The sequence below is a fragment of the Pseudorca crassidens genome, chromosome 17 (assembly GCF_039906515.1).
Source record: "Pseudorca crassidens isolate mPseCra1 chromosome 17, mPseCra1.hap1, whole genome shotgun sequence".
Classification (NCBI taxonomy): Eukaryota; Metazoa; Chordata; class Mammalia; order Artiodactyla; family Delphinidae; genus Pseudorca; species Pseudorca crassidens.
The window spans coordinates 56519897-56538156 of NC_090312.1; the positions used below are offsets into that span (position 1 = coordinate 56519897).

General features: G+C 38.9%; 1 protein-coding gene and 1 pseudogene across 1 annotated transcript in view; both read right to left on the bottom strand.

Moving 5' to 3' along the window:
• WWP1 (WW domain containing E3 ubiquitin protein ligase 1) overlaps positions 1-1663 on the bottom strand; it is a 112333-nt gene extending 110670 nt beyond the window's left edge. Inside the window, exon 1 of the mRNA XM_067711936.1 lies at positions 1534-1663. The gene's annotated coding sequence lies outside the window, so the exon portion shown is untranslated. The remainder of the gene's footprint in view (positions 1-1533) is intronic.
• Positions 1664-12203: 10540 nt separating this feature from the next.
• Positions 12204-13256, bottom strand: LOC137210747 (malate dehydrogenase, cytoplasmic pseudogene; annotated as a pseudogene).
• Positions 13257-18260: the final 5004 nt, after the last annotated feature.

Consider the following 18260-nt stretch of genomic DNA (forward strand, 5'->3'; position numbering starts at 1 on the left):
ATTCCCCCAAATCCATCGCAGTCATGCAGTAGATGCTTAATAATTGTGTAAGGCAGTAGAAGAAATTTCAGCCTTCGCGGGGTAAGCAGATTACTATCTCTTGAAGCAGAGACCTTACATGCAACATCCTCTATCATACCAGGCTTCCAAAAACATAACCTTTAGTTACTGCTTTTCAAAGCCCTTATGTTATAGGTCCTATAAGTGCATTTGAAGGGAAGAACTATTTTAAAGTGTTAATAAGCCACTTCAGAAAGATCTGTTCCCCCACATACTTTACACTTCTCAATTTGAAGAGCTTCCAATACTTGGCCACTATGTATTCAATTTTAAAAATATTAACCATTTATGAAAAGTGATAATTTCAGCCACCGATAATTATCTATTTTATGAGTAAAAACAAGTCACATAAATAAAAGAATGCTTTTCTTCTTTAAAAGGTCCATTTCGCTTGCATAATACATACAGAGACTTAACTAGACAGGTAAAGTGGGTTTATACATAAGCATGAACTCTTGCAGAAACCTGCATACAACTGTACACCAGGTATTTCAGGCAAAAGAAACCAAAGAGGGGGAAGATAACTCTGGACGTTATTCTTTTACACTATTATTACCAACAACATTTTAAGGCAGGAACTCACATTTTGCACACTAACTACACAAAAAGATAAAAACCAATCAAACAGAAAAAGAAAGCCACATCAAGCCCCTGGAAAATATTTTATCCTGGAAGAGTAAAAATGTCAAAATAACAGATACTTCTCTTCTTTGGTAATGAAGGTTTCATATAATCGCGGGAGCAAAGGGGGCTCAACTCCGTATTGATGGAGCAAAGAAAGGGCAGTGCACAAGAGTAATCATTTAAAGCCTGTAAAAGCAACGGGTAAAGTACAAAATTTTTTCAATGTCTAAAGGATGAAAGGAGAAGGTCCAAGTCACAGATTAGATAAGGACTAGCGAAAACTGCAAGGTCACTGGGATCTACCAGGTCACAAAGGTGGAGGTGGGGGTTGTGTTGGGCGGGGGGTAGGGGGGGCGGCTGCAGAGTCAGTGAAGAACCAGGAGTGATAAAAACACGGCAGAAAAAGACGTTCTAAGGCGGGGAGTCCTTGGTTTGGGACGGTGGGACTGCGGGGAAAGTCAGGGCACTGGGAGTAAGTCCATATATTAGGGTTTTCTTGGAGAGGTGTTAGAGAAAGGAAGGAAGGTTGAAAGAAGGGAAGGAAGCTTGAGAACTGCGGCTGCCGAGTCACGGAAACACTTTTCTCCGCTCCAGGATCATTAGCTCAGGCCTGTGCCAGGGCCAACTCGGGCCAGGACCCGTGACCCCACCCCAGAAAACTCCCAGCCCCCGGGCTGGAGTCGGCAGCCAGGGCGACGCGGACGGCCCCCGACTGCCCTCGGAGGGTCCCGCCCCGCGGCGGACCGTGCCGGGCTCAGGGCACCGCCGCAGAGGCTCCCGGCCCGCGCCCCCGGAGCCCCCGCCCCGCCCGCGACCCCAGCCCCTAGCCCAGCGCCGCGGCGTCCTTACCCGGCGCGAAGCCGTCGGCTCCCGGCGGCCCGGCGGCCACGGCAGCGGCGCCTCCTCCACCGGCGGGCGCCCTCACCCTTCCGTGCCCAAGATCGCCATCTCGCAGCAGGCGCGGCGGCGACAGCCACCCAGGCGTCGGCCCCGGCAGCCCAGGCCGCCTGCAGCCACTCGGAACCCGCTTGCCGCGCTCGCCGACACCCGACCCTCCCCCCACCCCCACCCCGGCCACGCGCCACCTCCGGCCGACCCCACGCCTCCCTCCTCGGGAGCGCGCCGCGCCCGGAGCGCGCGCCTCCCTGCCGGCTCGACCCCGCGTTCAGCGACGCGGCCTCCCAGAGCCTCCAACTCCGGACCCGGAATCCGGCTTCCCGCGAGCATGCGCAGCGAGGGAGACCCGAGGATGCCTTTGGAAGACTCCGCTTCTCCGGGTCTTCGGAGCGGTCGAGGGAGGGGGAGAGCCAGCCAATGGGAGGGAGGGGGCGAGGCCTGAACCTGTGGAAGGGGAGGAGACGTCGCCGAGATTTGGGAAGAGGCTTCAGTAAGTCTTGGTGGTTGCTGCCGACTTGACTTTCCGGTTCGCGGCCAGACCCGCTCATGACTTTCAGTAAGGTCCTTGAGGCACTGGCGTTCTTTTCTTGAACGCTTTACGGCAAAAGGAGGCTGTTAATAAATACTCCTTGACCTAGCTGAGTGTTTGACTTACAACCCATTGCAAGAGTAAATAATTGCATTTAGCAGATGGTCATACCAGAAGAGTTCCAGTCCACTTTTACTGGTAACCAAAACGTTCACTACCCCAACCCCACAAGAGTACAATGATAGAACTAATACTGAGCAAGTGCATGTGTCTGTGCAATTAATGAATACAGCAGTTCCATAAAGAAGGGCCTATTATCCCCATTTATACAAATGAGTCAATTAGCCTGGAGAAGAGCTCTTGGTTCTGTGCCTTGCTTTTAGAACCAAGGCCACCCTGCAAATAGAAATCAGTAACGACCACGTTACTCATCATATGACCTGTTCCTCTACTTCAGAGAGATAAAAAAGGTCATCCAGCATGGATTTCTACAATTTTTGCCAGATGCTTCACCCAAACCCCACAAATTACCTACACCCACACCCAAGCTTACTAGTCTTCCTCTATCTCAGGCTGGCTGTCCCTGCTCCCCTCCAACCAAAACTCTCCACTGACTGCTCCCTCCTGTAAGGCCCTCCCTGGCATATCTTTAACCTCATCCTTTCTGTTGAGTACAACTCTTCCACATAATCATGTTTAAGACTTTTCTGTATGAAACTTTCCCTTGCCTTTAAACCTCTTTCTAGTTCTCTCTCTTCTTCCGTCATAACTAAACCTTTGAAAGAATTGTGTACCAAGAACATTGGCATTCGTGAGTATTTGTAGGATTCAATAAATATCTCTTGACTGAATAAATGCAAATGCACATTCTCTTCCTCTCCACTCCATCAGCTTCTACCCTCTGACTTCCTACCTGGGTCTGATGCATACTGTATCCACAATGATTATTCTAAAACATACATCTGAGCCCATCACTCCACTGCTTAAAATCTGTCATTGGCTCATCAGAGCTTTCAAGACAAAAGTTAACATGGTCTTCAAGGCTTCTTTCATGCTCACATGCTCTGTCTCTCCTGTTATGACAAACTCTTCAGAGTTCCTGATTGTGCTCACTCATCTCTACTTTGAAGGGTACTGTTTCCTCTAACGTTTCCCTCACCTTTTTGCTTGTCCAGCTCCTTTAAAAATAAATTCAAGAACATGCTCCCAAGTGCACTCTCAGACATAACCTATGCATACCCAGCAGAGGTCTGCACTCCATCTGCAGAGTGCACACATGCCTCCTCCCACTTCCCGCTCTACTTCCAGCTCTCCCAAGTCCTCAGTTTCTGCCTCAGGTGAGCTCCATTCAGCAGTTCCTTGTACTCACCTAGGCCCTTACGTTGACAGCAAACATTGGACCAGCCTTTCATTATTAAATATTTCTTTGGTGTTCAAATGAACACTATTACAAATATCTTTTCATCCATCATTGCCCATGTCCTTACTTACTGCCTTAATTTACATCCTTAAAAGTAATAGAAAGTGTGAACAATTTTAGCCCTCTTGAAACATATTGGCAAGTTACCTTCCAGGAAGAACTTAGGCCTAGGTTCACACTGCCTGGGATAAAAACCCAGCTCTGCCACCTGGGGCCAGATTCCTATTTTCATGGATCCTAGATACTTTTACTTTGTGGATCTCTTCTTCCATAAAATAATATTTAAAATTATATTTATAACTGAATTGTTATAAAGACAACATACTGATATTGTACATTAAAACATTTTCTTTGACCTAAGCATTCATTTTTTTCTTTCTGATTTTAAAAGAAATTAAAACATTTTATGGGCCTCTAAAAGTATGGTGAGCCTGAGGTGCTGTGCCTATCATGGCAGCTGGGTAAGTCAACACTTCTGCCACCTATGAGCTATGAGGTTTGGCCAAAGTCCTTAATCTGTGCCTCAACCAGAAAATAGGTATAATGCTACCATACGATGTTGTCATTAAAAGAAAATGAGTTGCTACAAATAAAATACCTAGAACTATGTGGCACATGATCAATAAATTACTGATATTATAATTGTCATTCTCAATTGTCCCACAGCACTATATGAGAATATGTGATTGTCCTTCTTCACTGTGCCAAAATCATCATGGTATATTCTCATCTTGGTATATTCTCATCACAGGGCAAATATGGTATCTCATTGTTTGTCCATTGTCCATTTTCTTGCTAGGATATTCACAAAAAGTTGCTTTATACAATGTAGATATTGATCCAAAATAAAATTATTAGTCTTTTCCATTTTTGTTTTCTTCTATTATTTTTTGCTTTGCAACTTCATTGCCATCCTGAGATCATGTTATTTATCTGCCTTTACTTTTTTCTACATGTTTGATAATTTTGCTTTATCCATTAAATAATTTAATCCTTTCAGATTTATTTTGGTGTGATGATCTACCTTTTCTTTCTCATGGTCTCCCCCAGCTCATTTGTTAAAGAATCTTTCTCCAACTATGATGGTTTTAAAATACACTCACAACTTCATCAATACTCCCCCCTTCAAAAAGTGGAGTCTAATTCCCTTTCAAATGAATGTGGGCTGTACTTAGCAACTTATTTTTCTTTCTTTCATCAGAATTTTACTCTCAAGTAGAAACAGGATTGCAGTGCCATTACTCTGAGTTCATCCTCTTCTCCCACACATGATTATGTAAGGAAAGGCATTAGTGCGCTAGTGACTTATTTCTAATGAGTACAATACAGCAAAAGTGACAGTATGTACTTTCCAAGAGCAGGTCTTAAAAAGGTATTGTGGCTCCTCTCTACTCTCTCTCAGATCACTTGCTCTGAAGAAGGCAGTTACCGTGTCATGAAGACATATCAAGTAGCCTTATCAGAGGCCCACATAGCAAGGAACTGAATATCTTGCCAACAACCAGCAAGGATATGAGGCCTCCTGCCAATCTCCATGTATATGAAGCAATCCTGGAAGTGGATCCACCAGCCTCAGTCAGGCTTTGGATAATACAGACATCTTGGCTGCAACCTCGTTAGAGACCTTGAACCAGAAACCCCAACTAAATCATTCTCAAATACCTGACCCATAGTAACTGTGAGGTAATAAATGTTCATTGTTTTAAGCCACTAAATTTGGGGGATAATTTGTTATGCAGCAATACATAATAAATACACTAACCCAGTGGTTCTCAACTGGGGACTATCTTGTATCCCAGGGGACATTTGTAAATGTTGTGAGACATTTTTGATTATCTCAGCTAGGGAGCTGGGGGAGATTTCCACTGGCATTTTGTGGGTAGAGGCCAGAGAGTGCTAAACATCCTTCAGTGCACAGGCCAGCACACACACACACACACACACACACACACACACAAACACACACACACACACACACACACACACACACACACACACACACACAAGCAAAGAATTATCAGATCCAAAATGGCAATAATACTGAAGATGAGAAAACCTTCACTAACCTGTTTTCCCTGCACCTTAAATTTTCTTTCTTTCACATACACTTGTTTCATATCCTTTGCTCATCTGGTTGCTGCTTTACCGTGTTTTACCCCTGGTCCTAGGCAACCACCAATCTGCTCTCTGTCACTAGAGAATAACTTTACTTTTTCAAAGGATTGGTGTAAATGGAATCAGACAGTGTGCACTTTTTCGTGTCTGGCTTCTTCAGCTCAGCATATTTTAAAGATTCATTCCTGTTGTTCTGTGTAGCAGTAGTTGCTTCTTTTCTTATTGCTGACTATTATTTCTATTGTATGGATTTGCCAAATTTTTTTATATTTGTCTTATTGCTGAACATTTAATTTGTTTCCAGCTTTTGGCTATAAAGACTGAAGATTCTATGAACATTGGGTTAAAGTTCTTTGTGATGACATATGTTTTCATTTTTCTTGGGTAAATAATGCCAAGGAATGGAATTGTTGGGTCACATGGTAAGTATATATTTAATTATAAGAAATTGCCAAACTGCTCTCCAAAGTGTTGTGCTCTCCAAAGTTGTGCCATTTTACATTCCCACCACCAATGTACGGGAGTTAGTTCCAGTTTTCTATTTCCTTTCAAACACTTGGTAATGTCAGTCCTTTCTGATTTTAGCCATTCTAGTAGGTGTGTAGCAGTAAGTCACTGTGTTTTAATTTCTATTTCTCTGATAACTAATGATGTTGAGCATCTTCTCATGTGATTATGGCTCATTTGTATATTTTCTTTTGTGAAGTGTTTGTTCAAATGTTTTGTCCATTTCAAATTGTCTTTGTCTCTTCAGTTTGTGTTCTATATACCAATCCTTTGTCAGATACATTTGTTGTGAATCTTTTCTCTCAGAATGTGGCTTGCTGTGGTCAGCCTCCAAGAAGGACCCCACTGATCTTGGCTTCCAGTGTCTATACTTTTATACAGTCTCCTCCCCTTTAGAGCGGACCCATATCAGATTTTCCAAGAGGAATTGTGAAAGTGATGGCATGTGACTTCTAAGACTAGGTCACGAGAGTCATTGTAGCTTGCACCCTGCCCTCTCGGATTGCTTGCTCTAGAGAATGTCTTTGGGAGGATCCATACAGAGAGGAACTAAGACCTATTGATAAACAGTCAGCAGCAACTTACCAGCCATATGCAGCATCTTAGAAATGAATCCTCCAGCCTCTGTCAAGCCTTCAGATGACTGCAATCTCATGTGACACTCCAAGCCAGAACTGGCCAGCCAAGCAATTCACATATTCCTAATCCATAAACACTGTGAGAAATAATAATTTTTTATTGTAGTTTTCAGTCACTAGGCTTTGGAGAAATTTTTTACACAGGAACAGTTAAACTCGCATTTCATTTTCTCAACAATATCCTTTGAAGAACAGAGTTTTTATTTTGCCAAAGTTCAACTTATCATCTCTTTGTCTTGTGACTCATGCTTTTTATGACATATGTAAGAAAGTTTACCTACTCCTATAGAGAAAAGATTTTTTAATATGTTTTCTTCTTGAAATTTAGTTTTAACTTTTTCATTTGAGACTATAATACATTTCAAATTAATTTTTGCATAAGGTATGAGGAAAGAGTCAATGTTAATTTTTTTCTAAATGGATATAATATTGTTTCAACACCATTTGTTGAAAAGACAGTCCTTTCCCCCCTGAACTAGCTTTAGCAACTCTGGTGAAAACTCAGTGTCTATTTTTGGACTCTTTAATCCATTCCATTTAACTATAAGCCTATCTTTATTACACTGTATTGATTACTATAACTTTAGAAAGTGTTGAAACCAGGAAGTGTAAATCTTCCAAATCTGTTCTTTTTCAAAATGATTTTGACTCTACCAGGTTCTTTGCATTTGCACATGAATTTTAGAATTAGCTATTTAATTTTTATTTTTGAAAAAATACCTCCAGGAATTTGGGATTGCTAATACGTAGATCAATTTAGGAAGAACTGACACATTAACAGTACTGAGTCTTCTCATCCATGAATATGGTATAGATCTCAGTTTACTCAGGTCTCCTCTAAATTCTCTTAGCAATGTTTTGTATTTTTGATAGTACTGGTATTGCATATACTTATCCTGAAGTATTTTATGCTTTTAATGCTATTGTAAATGGATTCTTAATTTCATTTTCTAATGGTTCATTGATAGTATATTTAAATACACTTGATTTTATTTAATATTGGCAGAGTGTGTTGAGAACTTGCTAATGAATTTATTAGTTCTAGTAGTGTTTTATAAATTTCTTGGGAGTTTTCATGTTCACTATCATACCTCTGCAAATAAAGAGAGTTTTACTTTTTCCTTTCCATTCTGTATGCTTTTATTTACCTTTCCCATTTTATTCCACTGACTAGAACACATAGTATAATGTGAACAGAAGTAGTAAGAAAGAGCATCCTTGCCTTGTTCCTGATTTTAAGGGAAAGCATTCAGTGTTGTACCATTAAATATGATGTTATCTCTAGATTTTTTGCATATGTCCTTTGCCAGGTTGAGGAAGTTCCCTTCCTTTCCTTAATTTGCTGAGAGTTTTTATTATGAATGAGTGTTAAATTTTACCAAATGCTTTCAAGGGGCATCTATTGAGATGATCTTATGTTTTTGTTTTTTTTTTCCTTTTTAGATTGTTGAGATGATGGATTAAATTGATTGATTTTCAAATATTAAACCAACCTTACATTCCTGAGATAAACCAAACTTGTTCTTGGTGTATTATACTTTTTATAGGTTGCTGGATTCTACTAGCTAAACTTTAAAAATATTAAGAAATCCAAGTTCATTGGGAATACTGGTCTGTAGTTTTCTTGTAATGTCTTTTTCTAGGTTTGTTATCAGGGTAAGTCTGGCCCAATAAAATGAGTTTGGAAGCTCCTTATCTACTTTCTGAAGAAGTTGTATAAGATTTTTATTATCTATTTCCTAAAGGTTTGAAAGGTTTTTTCAATTTTTAGCTTATTTTTTATTGAAATATGGTTGATTTACATGAACGCTTTCATCAATGAAGCTATCCAGGCCAGGAGTCTCCTTTTTGAGAAAATTTAAATTATGAATTTAATTTTGTTTCTAGATAAAAGACAATTTAATTTTTGATTTCTTCTTCTGCCAGTTTTGGAAATTTGTGTCTGTCAAGGTTTTTTTCCATTTCATTTAAGTTGTCAGATTTATTCGCCTAAAGTTATTTATAATATATATTATTCTTTAACATTTGTTTAACATTGGATATCTCATTGTTTATTCCTCATGTTAGTATTTTATGTTTTCTCTCTTTTTCACTTGAAAGCTTAGTGAAAGGTATTTCATTTGATTGATCTCTTCAAAAAAGAAGCTTCAGTATCATTAATTCTACTGCCTGTTCCTCTTTTATTTATTTCAGCTTTTATCATCATTATTGCCACATTTGTACTTACTTGGGACTTATTTGCTCTTCTTTTTCTAGCTCATTAAGGTGAAAGCTTACATTATTCACTTGGGATCTCATTGCTTTTCTACCATAAGCATTTAGAGCACAGATTTCCTTCTGATCACTGCTTTAGATGTACCTCCAAAATTTAGATATATTTTATCTCAATTTTCATTTAGTTCTAAATATTTCCTGATAGTCCTTGTGATTTCTTCTTTGACCCATGAGTTATTAGGAAATCTGTTGTACATTTTCCAAATATTTGGGAATTTCCCAGATATCTTTTTGTTATTGTTTTCTAATTTAATTCCATTATGGTCAGAGTATATACTCTAGCATTTCTATCTTTTCAAATTATTGATACTTGTTTTATCCCCCAGTATTCTTGGTGAATTTTTCATTTGCACATGAATAGTGTGTATTCTCTTGTTGGGGAGAGTGAAGATTATTCTATAAATGGCTATTAGGTCAAGTTGGATGACAGTATTGTTCAAGCTTTCTATAGTTTTACTGAGTTTTGTCTACTTGTTCTATCAATTACTGAGAGGAATAAAGAAATCTCTATAAATCTAGATGTACTTTTTTGTCCTTCCAATTCTTTCAGCTCTCAATTCATGTATTTTGTAGATCTATTATTAGGTGTTTATACATTAAGATTGTTATGGAGTCTTTATCATTACATAATTTCCCTCTTAATCTCTGTTCGGGTTACTTGTTCTGAAATTTAATTTTTCTTATACTAATATATCCACTCCAGATTTCTTATGATTAGTGTTTGTGTGGTACCTTTTTCCATCTTTTTCTTTAATGATTCAGTGTCTTCATATTTAAAGTAGTTTTCTTGTAGACAGCATTTGTTGAGCCTCGATATTTTAGCCATAGTTTCTGTTGTACAACAAAGTGAATCACCATATGCATACATATATCCCTATATCCCCTCTCTCTTGAGCCTCCCTCCCACTCTCCCTATCCCGCCCCTCTAGGTCATCGCAAAGCACCAAGCTGATCTCCCTGTGCTATGCTGCTGCTTCCCACTAGCTATCTATTTTACATTTTGTAGTGTATATATGTCAATGCTACTCTCACTTTGCCCCAGCTTTCTCCTCCCCACCCCATGTCCTCAAATCCATTCTCTATGTCTACGTCTTTATTCCTGCCCTGCTGCTAGGTTCATCAGTACCATTTTTTTTTTTTTTAGATTCCATATATATACATTAGTATACGGCTTTTGTTTTTCTCTTTCTGACTTACTTCACTCTGCATGATCGACCCTAGGTCCATCCACCTCATTATAAATAACTCAATTTCATTTCTTTTTATGGCTGAGTAATATTCTACTGTATATATGTGCCACATCTTCTTTATCCATTCATCTGTTGATGGGCATTTAGGTTGCTTCCATGTCCTGGCTATTGTAAACAGTGCTGCAGTGAACATTGTGGTACATGTCTCATTTTGAATCATGGTTTTCTCAGGGTATATGCCATTTACCTTTTAAATTTTCTTTTCTATTTGTACCATCTTGTTTCTTTTTCCTCTTTTCCTCCTTATTTTCGATTAGACAAGTAGTTTTTAATGTTCAATTTTATCTCCATTATTAAGTTATTAGCTGTAGCTCTTAGTAGTTTTTTAGTGGTTGTCTTAGGGTTTATAGTATGCATCTTTAATTTATGCAGTCTAACTCCAGATAATATTACACCACTTTGTGTTTAATGTAAGAAATTTACAATAGTATACTTCCATTTCTCCCTTTCTCTTCTTAGTGCTATTGTTGTCATAGTTATTTTAAGTTCAGCACATATTATAACCTCTATAATATATTCTTAGCATTTTTGTGTTAAATAATTATCATTTGAAAAATTAAAAAATGAAAAAACTTTTTATATACCATTTCCAGTGATATTCACTGCTTTGTGTGGATCTGAATTACAAATTGATTTCAATTTCCTTCATCCTAAAGGACTTCCTTTAATATTTCTTGTAGTAAAGTTCTACTGGCAATAAATATCTCTGATTTCATTTGCCCAAAAAGTTTTATTTCTCTTTTCATTTTTCAAAGGAATGTTTTTGCTGGAAAAGAATTCTAGTTTGATCACTTTTTTTTTACGTCAGTTCTCTGAAAATGCCATACATTGTCTTCTGGGTTGGATAGTTTCTGATGAAGAGCCTGAAGTAATTTTTATTTCTTTGTAGTAATGCACCTTTTGTCGTTATTATTTCTTTTAGAATGTGTTTCTTTATCAGTGGTTTTGAGCGACCTGATTATTATGTGTTTTTGTGTAATTTGCTATGTATTTACTTTGCATAAGATTTGATAAACTTCTTGAATTGTGGGTTTATATTTTGTTTTATTTAGAAAAGTTTTGGCTGTTGTTTCTTCCAATGCTTTTTCCTGCCTCCTCTTTCTAGCTCCTCCTGGGACTCCAATTACATATATTGTAATTAAACATATATAACATAATTTAAATAATTACTACTTAATTTTTTCCTGTAGGCCACTGAGGTTCTGTTTTTGTTGTTGTTGATATTTCAACTTGTTTATTTCTAGAGATTTTTTTTTTTCCTGTCTGCATTTCAGTTTGGATACTTTTGATTGCTATATCTTGAATTTCACTGATTTTTTTCTTTTGTAGTATCTAATCTACTATTAAGACCACCCAGTAAAATTCTTATTTCAGATATTGTATTTTTCAACCCTAGAAAAGTACACTTGGTGTTTTTAAAAATACCTTCTCTTTTCCTCTTCTTTATATTCACATTTTCCTTTAAATACTTGAACATGTTTACAATAGTTCTTTTGTCATTCTTGTCTGCTAATACCATCATTTATATCATTTCCTAGTTTGTTTCTATTGTCACATTATTCTTCTGGGATGAGAAACATGTTCATGCTTCTCTGCATGTCTAGTAAATTTTAATTGCATGCTGGACATCATAAGTGTAAGCTTGCTGAGTTCTGGGTTTTGTTTCTTTATCTTTTTTTTGAAAGAATGCTAAACTGAAATTTTGTTCTGTTAGCTAGATTACTTGATAATTGTCTAGATTTTTTTGGAATACATATTTTATTTAGAATGCAGCACTAACAGCATGATGATAAACTGTCACAGATTTGTATCAAGAAACACACAATCTTTAAAATGTGTCATTTTCATAAGTAATTTAAGTATAGCATTATTATTATTTGGTACTAGAGTCAAAGACAACGTTTAGATTCTTCAGTGTTGGGGTACTTAGTAACATCAAAATGATTGTCTAGTTAGACAGAGGAAAGAAATTCATATGCAGTTTCTTTTCTTTTTGCCAGTTCCCTTGCAGAAAGATCCATCTCCTCTCCTGAGAAATCATTAATAGGGAGAACTTCAACAACCTTCCAGGTCTTGTTCTTGATTATAACAGGGAATGAATTGAGCAGACCACTGGTAATACTATAGAAGTTGCCATAAGAGATAACACTCATGGACATAGATTCTCCCTCTGGGATTCCAAACCAGGTGTCTCTGATGTGGTCACAGATGGCTTTTGCAGCCGCCATTGCACTGGTTAGGTTTCAAGCCTCGATGACAGCAGTACCACACTGCTGCACAGCCGTGATGAATTCTCCCTTGAGCCAGCTGTCATCTTCCAGAGCTGCATAAGTACCATCTTCCTTTCCTTGCAGTTTCACCTTGGCATGGTTGACATCTGGATACTGAGTTGAGGAATGGTTTCCCCAGATGATGACATTCTTTACATCATCAGAAGTCACATTAAATTTAGCACCAAGTTTAACAGAGCAATTCAGCTTGGCTGTGATCCAAAAGAGTCAAGCAACAAAAGTTCTCCTTGGGGATGGACTTGAAGCAATCAGGCCATTGGTATTGACTGAGTTTCCCACCACGATAACCTTAACTGACTTCTTGGCATACTTCTTCAAGGCTGCACCCTGGCATTTGAAGATTTTCACATTTGCTTTGAGTAAATCTTTCCTCTCTGTGCCATCCCTTTTTGGCATGGAGCCCAAAAGAATGGCTACAACCAGGTCTTTGAGGGCAATCTCTTCTTCATCTGTTGTGATGACATCTTTCAGGAAGGATGGGCAGTCTTGAAGTTCCATTAGGACACCATCCAGGACACCCATCATAGGAGTAATATACAACAGCACAAGAATTATAGGCTGGTCTTTACCAAAGACAGATCCATTTCCAATAGTGTACAGCAGTGAATATGCAATTTGATCAGCTGCTCCAGTCATAAGGACTCTGATTTGTTCAGAATTTGTAGTCGAGGGCCTTCTGCTTTCAAGGGCTTTGTGACAAAAACCCTTAAAAACACTGTTGACATGATTGGGAACTGCATGGAAAATTTCAACACCTGCCTCAGCTAGATTCTTTAAGTCTTGTTTTTAAGCTTTTTTTGGTGGGTTGATTTAGTAGACTGTACTCTGGGTATTCAATATGGCTCCTAGAATCTGGCTGGCCAGAACTCAAACATCTCCAAGTTCTTTGTGAGCTTTGAGAATCATCCACGTTACAGCTTCCTGGTCCATTCTTTATGTAGTCTTGAAAGGACTCGCCCTATGATATGTCACTGAGTATTCAGCAACAGTCTCATGGTGACTCCTATGCAGAATTCTGGGTCTCATTCTTCATGTTGCTTTCTCCTCTCCAGTTCTTTGCTCTACAAAGTTCAGTGATCTTCCCAAACTATGTTTTCTGTCACATCAACGCAGGGGGTTAATTTCACCTTAGTATCCATTCAGTCTTCCTCTACTACTGCACCAGCAGCAGAATTCCCAAGCATATGTTATTCTGTCTAAAATAATGCTCTGGGGCCACAGAAGTTCTATCTATGTTAGTTTTTGGTCCTCCATATCCAGTAGAATGATCTCAGAAGGTGGGGTGATCTTGGTACTCAAAACTACTCTGCCATGAAAACTCCAATACCTTCACTTTTGGTGGTCATTTCACCAATATTATTTCCACATTCTTTAATCTTTTCATGATCTGGAAAGTGGATGTTAGATCAGTCTCACACAAGCATATGTTTCCATGTATGCATGTATACAAACAAATGTATATACACACACACATACTCATACTCATCACACATTATCAGTAGCTGTTTTATTATCACAATAAAACATAGTAATAATGACTAAGATTTTTTTGAGACTTTATTATGAACTAGGAACTGTGACAAATACTTTTATTTTCCTCTTATGAAATATGAAGCTTAGAGAATTGGGGTAATTTGTACAAGGTCATACATTAAGTAACAGGTGAAGCCAAGTTTGAGTACAGCAAGCTTGACTCTACAGAAGGAATTGGTAAACAATGGCTTACAGACTGCCACCAGTTTTTGTAAGTTTTATCCCAAGAGAGCCAAGCACATTCATTTCTGTAGTGTCTGTGGCTTCTTTTGAGCTACAGTGGTAGAGTTGAGTAGTTGCAACATAGACTGAATGGCAGCCAAAAATATTTACTATCTGTCCCTCTACAGAATAAGTTTGCTGACCCTTACTCTAAATCATGAATTAATTACCTCTCTAATTTTCAAGGCCATCTCCACTGTTACCTTAAGGTAGCTTTTCAAGTCATTTTGCTGACCATGGAAATTCTCTTCATTCATATCCTCTGCTTTCAAAGTATACTTTTCAGCATACCAAAAATAGCCCATCATTAAGAGCTATACCACTCACTTTCAAAACGTCTGTCTCTATCCTCCAGAATGGAAAGTTTTTGAAAGCAGGTGTTTTGTCTACTGTGTTCACTGCTGTATCACCAGTGCCTAAAACAGAGCCTGACACACGATAGGTGTTAAGCTGTATAACTTTTAATGGATGATCCTTTGACCATACAAATTACTATTTGATTAAACTCACATAGACTCCATCCTTCCCTAGCTGAGCCAATAAGGAAAGGTAGCTTCTTTCTTTCATATATGCTTCCTTTCCCATTGATTCATAAGGCTACTTTTCCTTTTTTTTTTGAAATCATGGGCTAAATTACTACATGTAAGTTAAATCAGTTGTCAGCTGAGGCTGGTCCACCTTTTGATATTTAAAGAAAACCGGTTCTAACCACTCAGCCAACATCCTATGAGAAGTCTAATCTCCTTCCCTCCCTCCTACAACTTCTCTGCATTTTTAAGAGAATATATTCAACGGCCTCGGCTGTGTGAATCAGCTTCAAATTAACTTTTGCTTTCACACATATCTCATCCCACATGGCTGCTGTCTTCTCTGCCCCACACTCTACGTGAATTTCAAGACTCTTTTTCTTGGACTCCTTCTCAACACCCTACCCCCTCCAAAAAAACTCACACAAAGTTTTCTTTGTATGTAGCATTCTTCACTCACAGTTAGAGGGAGACAAAGGGGATTTGCCTGCAGCAATGCAAACAACTTAAAGTCTTTAGAAATTCCATGCTTTCAAAAAGCCTTGAGGGGCTTCCCTGGTGGCGCAGTGGTTGAGAGTCCACCTGCCGATGCAGGGGACACGGGTTCGTGCCCCGGTCCGGGAAGATCCCACATGCCGCAGAGTGGCTGGGCCCGTGAGCCATGGCCGCTGAGCCTGCGCATCTGGAGCCTGTGCTCCGCAACAGGAGAGACCATAACAGTGAGGGGCCCGCGTACCGCAAAAAAAAAAAAAAAAAAAAAGCCTTCAGCCAACATACAGTCAGGAATTTCTCACTGGTCACCTCTCTCTACAAGCATGGTGATTCTTCCTCTCTTCACTGTCTCTTCATACAATTTAAAAAAAAATTTTTTGGGCACAGTGGTTTGTCTATCTCTTTGTTACATTATCTTCTTCCAACCTAAGCCCCCAGGGTCTCGCCTTTTACCTTTATGCAATATATTAAGATATCTTTCTCAATGAAATGATTTCTTCCCCAAGAGAAATCTGGCACCAAATGTTAAAAAAAAATTTTTTTTCATCCCATTAAACAAGAATTTATTTCTGGGCCATCTGTTCTATCCATTTCATTCATCTTTCTGTTTTTTGCATCCATTAGTATTACATTTTTCATTACTATCACTATAGTACATGGCTTAATGCCCATAAGGAGGGTTGATATACCAAATGTTTAACAACTGCTAAAGCACAAACATGAACCAATCAGAACAAATGAACTGACCAGTCATAACAGGGGGCTGAACACAACCCATAGGGTTCCGTAAGGGTGTGTGTACAGGCTGCCTTTAGGGAAGTATCCTTCATTACTACTCTCCTTTTTCAAAATTTTCTTGGTTATTCTCACATGACTGTTGTTATCAGTTTTATTAGTCATTTTGTCTAATTAAAAAAAAAACTCATCAATATTGTGATTGCAATTGCACTGTTCTTCCCGAATCAATCTACAGGTTCATTGCAATTCTAACCATAATCCTGTTGAGTTGATTCTCTTTGCTTTGTCATCTTATCACCTCTTTCCTACTACTTCCTGAAAAAAGCAACTAATGTGTGTGGTGGAGGTCCAGGATGCTGAATGTAAAAATAGTGACAGAGTATTCAAAGGTCAGTGTACAAATGTGGCTTCCTTTGAGCAGGCCTAGATATCATTACTGTTCTATTCTCTCTGTCTTCTTTTCACCAATCCTCTCTTTTCATCAACACAACATAGTGGTGGGCCAGATTGTTGGGAAAAGAACACACTTGGGGATTAGTGGCAAGGGGAAGGTCCCTAATAATAAAGTGTTACTTTGTTACTTTGCTCTGCTCTGTCCTTTCTTCCTGTATGTATATTACTCAAGGACTCTTCAGGAGGGAGACAGGTCTGGATCACAGTTCCACTCAGATCTTCCTGGGTACCTGTAACTCCACTTTAATTTCACTATCACTTCTGTTTTGTCATTAAATATAGTATTCTTGGCATTTGTTTACATCTATCTGTATTTCCCCAGCAAAATGTTACAGTTTTCTTTATAGAGATCCACCAGATTAAGAACTTTACTAGAAAACTATATAAAATAATATTAAATCTATACTAGTACATCAATTGCCTTTTTCAACATATCTTTCAAGATGATCCATCATTTTTCCCTTTTGACCATTGATAGGATGTATTATTATGATATTGTGATTTATAATAAGAAATATATATTTGGTCTTCATTTGTTTCTGGCACAGAGCTCCTAAAACCCTTGGAATTTCCTAAGTAATAAGATGAGAAAGGGGGAATTCCCTGGAGGTCCAGTGGTTAGAACTCCATGCTTCAACTGCAGGTGGCACGGGTTCGATCTCTGGTCAGGGAACTAAGATCCTGCATCCTGCATGCCACGTGGCGTGACAAAAAAGGGGGGAAAAAAAAGCAATAAGGCAAGAAAGGTTTCTTGATATTCATAAGAAACCCCTTTCAACTACACTTAAGTTTATGTTAATGAGGTGACTTTTGGACAGCACCCAAGGATGGGGCCTGGTTCCCAGGAGAACCAACCATGTGATTAGAGAATTGGAACCCCCTTGACCTCCAAGGAGAGGAGAGGGGCTAGAGTTTGAATCAATTGCCAATGGCCAATGATTTAATCAATCATGACTAGGTAATGAAGCTTCAGTAAAAAAAACAAAAAGGATGGGATCAGAGAACTTCCGGATGAGCATGTGGAGATGAGGGGGGGAGAGTGGCATGCTTGGGGAGAGCATGGAAACTCTGTACCTTTACCCAAGCCTTGACCTGTGTATCCCATCTTGCTGTTCCTGAGTTACATCCTTTTATAATAAACCAGTCATCTAATAAGTAAAGTGTTTCTCTGAATTCTGTGAGCCACTCTAGCAAATTACTTGAACCTATGAAGGGGGTCATGGGAACTTCCAATCTATAGTCACAGCACAGGTTACAACCTGAACTTGGGATTGGCGTCTGAAGTGGGGGATGGGACAGTCTTGTAAGACTGAGCCCTTGACCTATGGGATCTGATGCTATCTCCAGGTAGACTGTGTCAGAATTGAGTTAAATTGTAGGACACCTGTCAGTGTCTGCTGAAAATGGGAGAATTGCTTGGTGTTAAAAAAGCACACCTTGGAATTGTATAAATAGGTTTTCTCATAGTGAATTGTCCTTGCATTCTTGTATTGCCTTTTCTTGTTTGTAGTGGTTTTTATATTAAATGGTCTATGGAAAGCACTTGACAACTAGGTTACCCCCTTCTGAGAGGTCTCAGAGTGCTTGTAATACTTATACTCCCAACTGAGGGATTCTTTTTTTGCCCAATAATACCAACACTTGACAACAGCTGAGCAGAGCAGTGATGGGCTCTTAACCCAAGGGCACT